Source organism: Lactuca sativa, chromosome 7, assembly GCF_002870075.4.
Source record: "Lactuca sativa cultivar Salinas chromosome 7, Lsat_Salinas_v11, whole genome shotgun sequence".
Lineage (NCBI taxonomy): Eukaryota > Viridiplantae > Streptophyta > Magnoliopsida > Asterales > Asteraceae > Lactuca > Lactuca sativa.
This window is the reverse complement of record NC_056629.2, coordinates 61904725-61913565: the sequence shown is the minus strand read 5'-3', so window position 1 is coordinate 61913565 and position 8841 is coordinate 61904725.

Sequence of the window (8841 nt, the reverse complement as noted above, 5' to 3'; positions counted from 1 at the left end):
TTAAATTTAGTAAATAGTTTTAACCCTTCCAGAATGGTATTTCTCGGTTAGAACCCCAAATTTCGCAATTTTTACAGTTTTGGCCTAAACTACAAAAAGTTTACATTTTGATCCTTTTTGGAGTTTAAAAGCATTTTTTACCATAGAAATAGTTTTATTTCACTTCATGTCCCCTGTTTTATAGAATATTACAATTCAGCCCCTTAAAAACTTCAATCTTCGCAATTTTGGGCTTGTTGGGCCGAAAAGCCCATATTTAGCCCAATAACTCAAATTTTTGCAATTTAAGTCCTTTGAAAACTTTAATATTCAGAAAAGGGATTATAAAAACTGTTTTGACTCATTTGACCCTCAAGAAACCATGACCTGGCAGTTTTTACCCCAAGTTTTGTATTTTTAACATTTTAAGCCCTAAAATGAGTTTTATGTTAAAGTATGTTCCTTATAACCTTATAAGCTATTTTTCTTGACTTGATTAGTGTAAAATAACTTAGATTATGTTTGTTTCCTTTCTCATGTCATAGATCTAGAATTATCACCCCTTTTGGTCATATATTTATCACAAAGACACATAACATCACACACATACATGCATAAAATCACACATAGCATACACATACACATAGATCTACACATTTTCTTGTATTCTCCCCCATAAAACATATGAAAACCGAAAATAGAGGGGTATGAAACTCACCTTGAGTTGTAGTTTTGGTTTTGAAGAAGACTAGAAGTAGTTTGATGCTAATTCTCGGCTTTAGCAACCTTCCTTGGAAGATCTTGAACCTAGATGATTTCTAAGAGAGTGATCATGATTTTTGTATGGATTAGGAAGAGGTTTTTGATAAAACAAAGAGTCTAGGTCATAAATCCAAGCATGAACTTACCTTAGATGATGATTTTGTGGAAGAATCTCTTTGAAAGCCTCTTAGATCTCGAAAATATGGAGAGGAGTGAAGAGAGTTTCCTTGAGAGAATTTTGAGTGAAGTGTGTGTGTGTGTGTGTGTGTGTGTTTGGGTTCGGTCGAGAGCAAAAGAGAGAGGAATAGAAGAGAGAGTGAGTGATGAGATGGTGCATGGAAATATGGGTTATATGCATGGAAAACCTCCATGTAAAAATAAGGTGGCAAGCATAAGTCAACTTCTTCCATCTTGGTGGGCTTGGGCCGAGAATTGAGAGGGAAGGAGAAGATTTTTGGGCTTTTAGCCCTTAAGCCCATATAATAGTTAAGTTAGGTGATTTTTGGCCGAAATAAATAAAAGTATGATTTTTATGACCTATTAAGGCTACCTTAAATTTGTTTTGGTCCAATAAGGTCCATTAAAGTTAATCTAGTTTATTTTGGGTTCATAAGGCCCAAAAATGTTAAGTTTCATGTATATGGGTCCAATTAGGGCCCATTTGAGAGTTCTAGGTTCAAGATAGTTAAATTGGAAGTCTATTAGTCATTAGGCCTAATAAGGAAATCCTAGTCCAAAGTGAACTCAAATTGGAATTTCAAAGGTTTCCAATTCTTTGTTGACCACTTGTAGGGCTAGAATGTAGTATTTGATGGAGTTTTGTTGTTATAGAATGAGCATCATTGTGACATCCCCAAAATCTCAGCCAGAAAAGACCGGTTTCATTTATGCTTTTTAAACATTTTCAGAGTAAATTCTTTTGATTTTAAAAGAGATGCGGAATTTGTGTCCAAAAACAAAACATGATAAAATAGATTTTTATCAAAACATTTCATAAAGAAATATAATTTCATTTCATAATCAAAAAACCGGGATGTCATGTTCCGATACAGACCATAAAGCATAAACGATAAGATTACAAGTCATTCAACAAATATATACATATACAGACTTGTAAACAAAAACAACTTGATGATTATCCATCTTATGCTCTCGCGTCACTTCCTGTAATACAAAGAAACTAAGTGGGTCAGGCTTGGGAGCCTGGTGAGCATATAGGGTTTTCAACCCACAATAGATAATTAAATTAATTTCATCAACCAACAAAAACCCAATTACCCATTCCCGTTATCCTCACTTTACGTCCCTAAACACTTTTCTCAAGGGACTTAATCTAAGAATATTTCATCGGGCGACAACACATGCTTTCGGGGGTTTCCCGGCAATATATGTCAAATAAGGCAACCATGGGGGATGGAGTACAGCGAATGAACACCCAAGTTCATTAACACTTACAGGTGGCGAGCCTGCTAGTGTTCCACAAGACTGTCTAGAAAAGTATGTGGTCGTCATCTAAACTCTGCTAGATGACTAAATCAAAGCAACATCGAGGCCTCTCATCTGTTTATTACACACCAACTATCTACCCATGTTCTACCCAACATATTAGTAGATAAAAATATACATTTTTATACATAGTTTAAAACCTGTATAGCATGCTTAATCAATACATTTTTCCATATAACAGATGAGGCACACACACATAACACGTATTTCATAGAGAATAAATCAGATCTATAAGATAGAAGAAAGTGAATATACATTCACACATATAATCAACAAAATATACACGTAACACGTATTTCGTATAAAATTGTTAGGGTTTGTATTGTAATATGTCGAAGTATTGTTTTTGTTACGAAGGGTTGTTAGTCTTCGTAAGTTGTGTCTTCGAATGTAACTTTATATTTACTAAGGCATTTTAACGAAGCTTTATTGTCTAGTCCTTAGTATTTTATTATGCTTTTGTACGCCTATAAATAGGAGTCTGTACGATGTGAAAAAAAAAACTTTTCACACACTTTACAGAGAATTCTGTTATACTCTGTAAATCAGAAAGCATAATATGAGCTGATCAAAGATTATATTTACTCTCTTGTTCATCGTGATTCTTCTTTCTTAATTCTTACATAAATTGATCTTTAAACTCGATTACAAATCTCATCAATTGGTATCAGAGCAAGAATCCTTTCTGTGATCTGATTTTCATTCGATCAAAAAGGTTTTTGAATCCACTGTTTGATTCAAAAAGTTTCCGTCCTTTTTGAATTTGAAATTTTCATCTAGATCTCAATCTAGGATTTGATTCTGCAAAAATTTTTTGTTAATCGAGTGTTCTTTGTGTAATTCTGAATTGAATTATACAATTTGATTTTCAAAATTCTCAAAAGTCAAGTTTCATCTTGAAGTTTTTGTCCGTACAACAATGGCGTCATTCAATCTTAATTCGATGACTTCATTTTCTCATTTGCTTGGATCATCCACAAAAATTCCAATGCTTATTCCAGAATATTATGATCAATGGGCAGATCGTATGGAAGATTACTTGAACGGTTTGGATGCAGAATTATGGAAGTGTATCACAGGAGATGTTAATCAACCTGCACAAGTTCAGCCAATCGGCATGTCTTCAAGCAGTTCAGGAGTTGATAATCAAACCGATCGTTTAAAACGTCTGGAGAAGAGATGCATGAGGGAATTAAGAGGTACATTACCTCCTGTTGTGTACAATTATGTCAGAACTTGCAAAACAGCTAAAGAAATCTGGAACAATCTCAAAGATAAATTTCAAGGAAGTGAAAAGACAAAAATCACATCTGTAAAACAATGCCTGGTGGAACTCAAAGACTTTAAACAAAAAGAAAATGAGTCAATTGAAGCATACTATGATAGGTTCAACGAGTTAATCTATCGTTGTAATCGTTATAGTATAATCAGGTCATCAATGGAGTACAATTTGATATTTGTTATGGGACTTCGAAAGGAGTGGAGGAGTGTGAGTATGATGGTGAAAAATCAACAAAGTTTTGATACTTCGACTTTGAATGACTTGTACAATCAATTGAAATCTCATGAAAATGAAGTTAATGAAATAGCAGAAGAAGCTGTAGCAAGTCTTGGTGGTCCTTTGGCTCTAGTTTCAAAGGTCTCAGAAAGAGAGAATGATAAAACGAAGTCTGATGAAGAAGAAGGTTTTTTGATGAATTCTGATGATGAGGCAGTTGCTTTTTACTCAAATAATAGGGTAAAGAAATTTTTTAAGAAACCTTTTAATCCAAAGAAGTTATCAGATTCGAAGGATAGCTTTGAGAACAAAAACAAACTGGATGAAAAGAAAATAGAAATGAAGACAGATTCGAAGAATGAGATGGAGAAATTGAAGATGCTATTGAAAGGTGATACAGGGATCAATTGTCATTATTGTTATGGAGCAAATCATTTGGCTGTGGATTGTCTGTTGAGAAAGAAGGAAGAAAAGAAGAGTAAAACAAAAGATGAAGCTTACTACACAGAGAAACTAGAGGAAGTCAAGAAGAAAGTAAAGAATATGTCATTAATGGCTCATGGAGAAACTGAATCAGACGGCACATATCAAATATGGTCTTCAGGTTCAGATGATGAAGAGATGAAAAATCCAACTCATGGAGCCATGTATGCAAAAATGGAAGAAGATTCAGATGATGAACAGACTGACGAAGTGTGTGGGCGATGCTTCGTTTCGAAGTCTACTGACAAGTCGCCTATGACTACTAAGGTACGTAACATTCTTGAATCTTTTAACATTCCAGTTTCTGCATATAATTCTGAGTTAGTATCATTTGATGAAACTATTATTTACTTTGATTCAATCGTTGTGTCTGCTAGCAATGAAGCCAAAAAGTTAAGTGATCAATTACTAGAGACAAGAAAAATGCTGGATTCGAAAGTCACTAGAATTGATTACTTAGAATTGCAAGTTTCAAATATCATGGAGGATAGAGAAAAATTAGGAAAAGAACTAAATTTGTTGTTAGCCCAGAGAAATATCTTTTGTAATTCAGCAAAAAGATTATATGGAAAATTAACTGAGTTACATCATTCATGTGAAATTAGTAAGGAACAACATAGAAAATTACTACCTTTTTTAGCTTATGATAGAGCTAAGGTTGATAGTATTTCATATGATTGTGAAAAAGAAATCTCTGATTTTAACAAAATCCCAGATGATAGATTTAGATATGGAATTGCAAAAGTTGAAGATTATCTTGATGCTGCTGATTCAGTAAAAATTGTAAATGAAACCTTAACTAAATCAGAACAACTTCGAATTTTGAAAAAGACTGAGAATTCTACATCTAGTAGTGAAACTAATATTGCTGATATTGAAGATAATTCTGATAATATTAGTGAAATTAGTGATTTAGAAGATGTAGATTGTTCACAGTTATCTGTCATAAATGTTGCAAATTCATTTAAAGGTAAAGAAAATTGTGAAGATTTATTAATGAAAATTGAAACTAATAAACCCTCAACTTCGAAAGTTTGTGATATGGAGTTTGTGGAAATACATGAGAGTCAAACGGATGATAGTGACAATGAGGAGGAAAATTCAAATGCGAAGCCAATTCAAAAGACGAAAGAAATTGAAATTCCTCGAGTGGTTGTTGATCAAGTCTATTTGGATACACAAGAATTTGAGAAAATTCTTAGTGAAAAAGGTGCTCATTTTCTTGAATCGAACACTGTTGTTTATCCAATCTTCAAATGCACTGATGATGTTGTGTTTCCAAATCAAGTCTTTGTAACAACAGGGAATGTTGAAAATGTAAAACCTGAATTCAAAAAGATGGTGGAAGAAGACAATAAGCAAACGTCAAATGAAGGATTCTTTTCAAATCAAAGTACAGTTGAGAATAATCTTACAAAGAATTCATATAAATTTCAACATCATAAACCAAAAAGAGTTTGGATTGAAAAATCAAAAGTGGAAAAGAAGGAAATTGTTTCAAATGCAAATATGTTTTCAAAACAAGAAAATGTTAAAAATGATGATAAAACAATTAACAAAGCAATAAAACTAAATTCAAAAGAATTTAAAGCTCAAGTTGAAATTTTTTCAAAAGAGAATAATATTTCAAAACGTCAAGCAAGAAAAGCAATTTTTTGGCAAACTGTTGAACCATCAAAAATGAGATCAACAAATTTTTCAAAAAGAAGAAAAATTTTTAAAGAAAAATCTCAAAATTTTGAAGAGAAAAGTGCTTCATTTTCAAATAAAAATTCAAAAGTTTCAAAAGAAATAAAATCTACATTACCAAGAAATTTTTTTTAGAAAAAGGTTGGAAATCAAATTTCAAAGGTTCAAAGCAAGACATCTTATCATGAATCATATCTTTCAAAACCAAAAGTTGATTATGTTCCAAATTCAGCAAAATGTTATAATCCTCTAAAGAAACAAGCTGACAAAGTTTCATATGCAAAGGGTATAACAACAAAGAGAAATATTGATCATTGGTTGGAAGGAAAAGGAAAAATGTATCAATCAAGCAAATATTCGAAAGAACAGATAAAAGAAGCATATGACAAATATGCCAATCCTTCAACAAATGGAAGTTCATCATCCAAAGAGTCAAATATATCAGTTAAAGTTTGGCAGCGAGTCACAAAAGCAAAAAGAAAAGAATCACAAACTCAAGATACGAAGGGTGAAGTTAGTGAAAATTTGAAAATAATAAAAACTCATATATCTGAACCTTCGAATGAAAATGTTAGATTTATTGACAGTTTCAAAAACAAAGTATATGATTGGGTTAATGGTTGTAACCTACAACTGAATCATAAACCTAATATGAATGGACCCAACAAAGCTTGGGTACCTAAATTTTTCCAGTGATTGCAGGTACTTTGTGACGAGCAATATGATAACAAATGGTACATTGATAGCGGTTTCTCACGTCACATGACTGGGAAGAAGGAAAACTTGCGTGATTTTCGAAGCCTAGAAAATGGAGGAGTGGTTAAGTTTGGTAATAATCACAAATGCAAAGTCAAGGGTTATGGGAAAATAACAAATGGAAATTTTACTATCAACAGAGTTGCATTTGTTGAAGGTTTGCAACACAACTTGATAAGTGTTTCACAACTTGTTGTGGGTACTGGCAATCAAGTTCTTTTTAATGAAGAAGGAAGTGTTATTTCGAATATCAAAACTAAGGAAGTGTTACTGAAGTCAAAAAGAAAATGTGACATGTTTACATTGGATATTGTTCATTTGTAGGCAAACCTGCTGTGTGTCTACTTTCGAAGGTTGCTGCTGATGTTAGCTGGTTATGGCATAGGATATTCTCACATCTCAATTTTCGAAACATCAACAAACTTGTCATACAAGAGGTTTACCCATTCTTAAATATGATAATGACAGTTTGTGTGCAGCTTGCGAAGTAGGAAAACAACATAAACAAGGTCATCCAATCACAATAGATTCGAAGATTGTTGAACCCCTTGAACTCCTACATATAGATTTATGTGGTCCTTCAACAGTTGCTACTCTTAACAAGAAAAGGTACATTTTGGTAATCGTAGATGATTTTTCAAGATTCACGTGGGTTTATTTTCTCAGGTTAAAATCCGAAGTTCCACAAGTGATGATTGATTTTATCAAAAAGATGGAAGTTTCATTGAGAAAGACAGTTCGAAAAATTAAAAGTGATCATGGAACTGAATTCAAAAATCATGTCTTCGATACATTTCTGGTGGAAAAAGGAATTTCACATAATTTTTCATCTCCTTATACACCACAACAAAATGGTGTAGTTGAAAGAAGAAATCGATCATTATGTGAAGCTGCAAGAACAATGTTGGCTTTTTTGAATCTACCTCAATATCTTTGGGCTGAAGCTGTTTCAACAGCATGTTTTACTCAAAATCGATCATTCATTCATCGACGGTTTAATGTTACTCCTTATGAAATCATCAATAATCGAAAACCTAATGTCAAATTTTTCCATGTTTTTGGATGCAGGTGTTTCATAATGAATCTCAAGGATAATCTTTCGAAGTTTCAAACAAAAGCGGATGAAGGAATTTTCTTGGGATATTCACACAATTCAGTTGCTTATAGAGTATTAAATAAGCGAACTCGCAAAGTGGAAGAAACTTTTAATTTGACATTTGATGATCATTATATTAAAAAGTCAAATCATAAATTTGTGAATTATCCTATTTTGCAAAATTCTTCAAATATAAATGATTCAATTGAAATGAATGATGTTGATTATGCTTCGATTTTTGTTATTTCAGATCAAGCAATTGATGCAGAAAGAAATGTAACTGATAATCAAATATCAGACAATTCGATGTATAACAATGATTCAACTTCCCATTTGATTCAACACCCAAATGAACAAACTGATGATCTAGTGGAGGGGTGCACTTGGAATCAAATACTTTTGTTGAGGGGGAGCATTATAGTGAAAGAGATAACATGTCCACAAATGTTAGTGTCGAAGAGGAGCAAATTATTGAAGAAGAACCGATCAATGAACCAGAGAAAAATATCGAAACGGAGTCAATCATCGAGGGGGGGGCATATACTAGAGAATGATCCAATTCTTGAAGAACATTTTGATGATGTTGATGATTCTATTTCTATAAATGGATCGAAAACAGATGTAATGTTCGAAGATGCACTTTTGGATTTTGATCCTAATTATCCACCATTGGATAAATGGACAAGAAATCATCCAAAGGATCAAATTCTTGGTGATCCACAAGCAGGAATCATGACGAGAGCACAACTTCATGCACGAAATGAGGTACTGAACAATCATCAAGAGTATTGCATGTTTAATGTTTTTATTTCCAAAATTGAACCAAAGACAGTTAAGAATGCAATAGAACACTCTAATTGGGTTGTTGCTATGCAAGCTGAATTGTCTGAATTCGAAAGAAACAAGGTTTGGAGATTAATTCCAAAGCCTAATGATGTGTCAGTTGTTGGACTTAAATGGATTTATAAAAACAAAACTGACAAAGATGGAAACATTATTCGAAATAAGGCCAGACTTGTTGTTTAAGGATATTCTCAACAAGAAGGAATTGATTACGAAGAAACATTTGCCC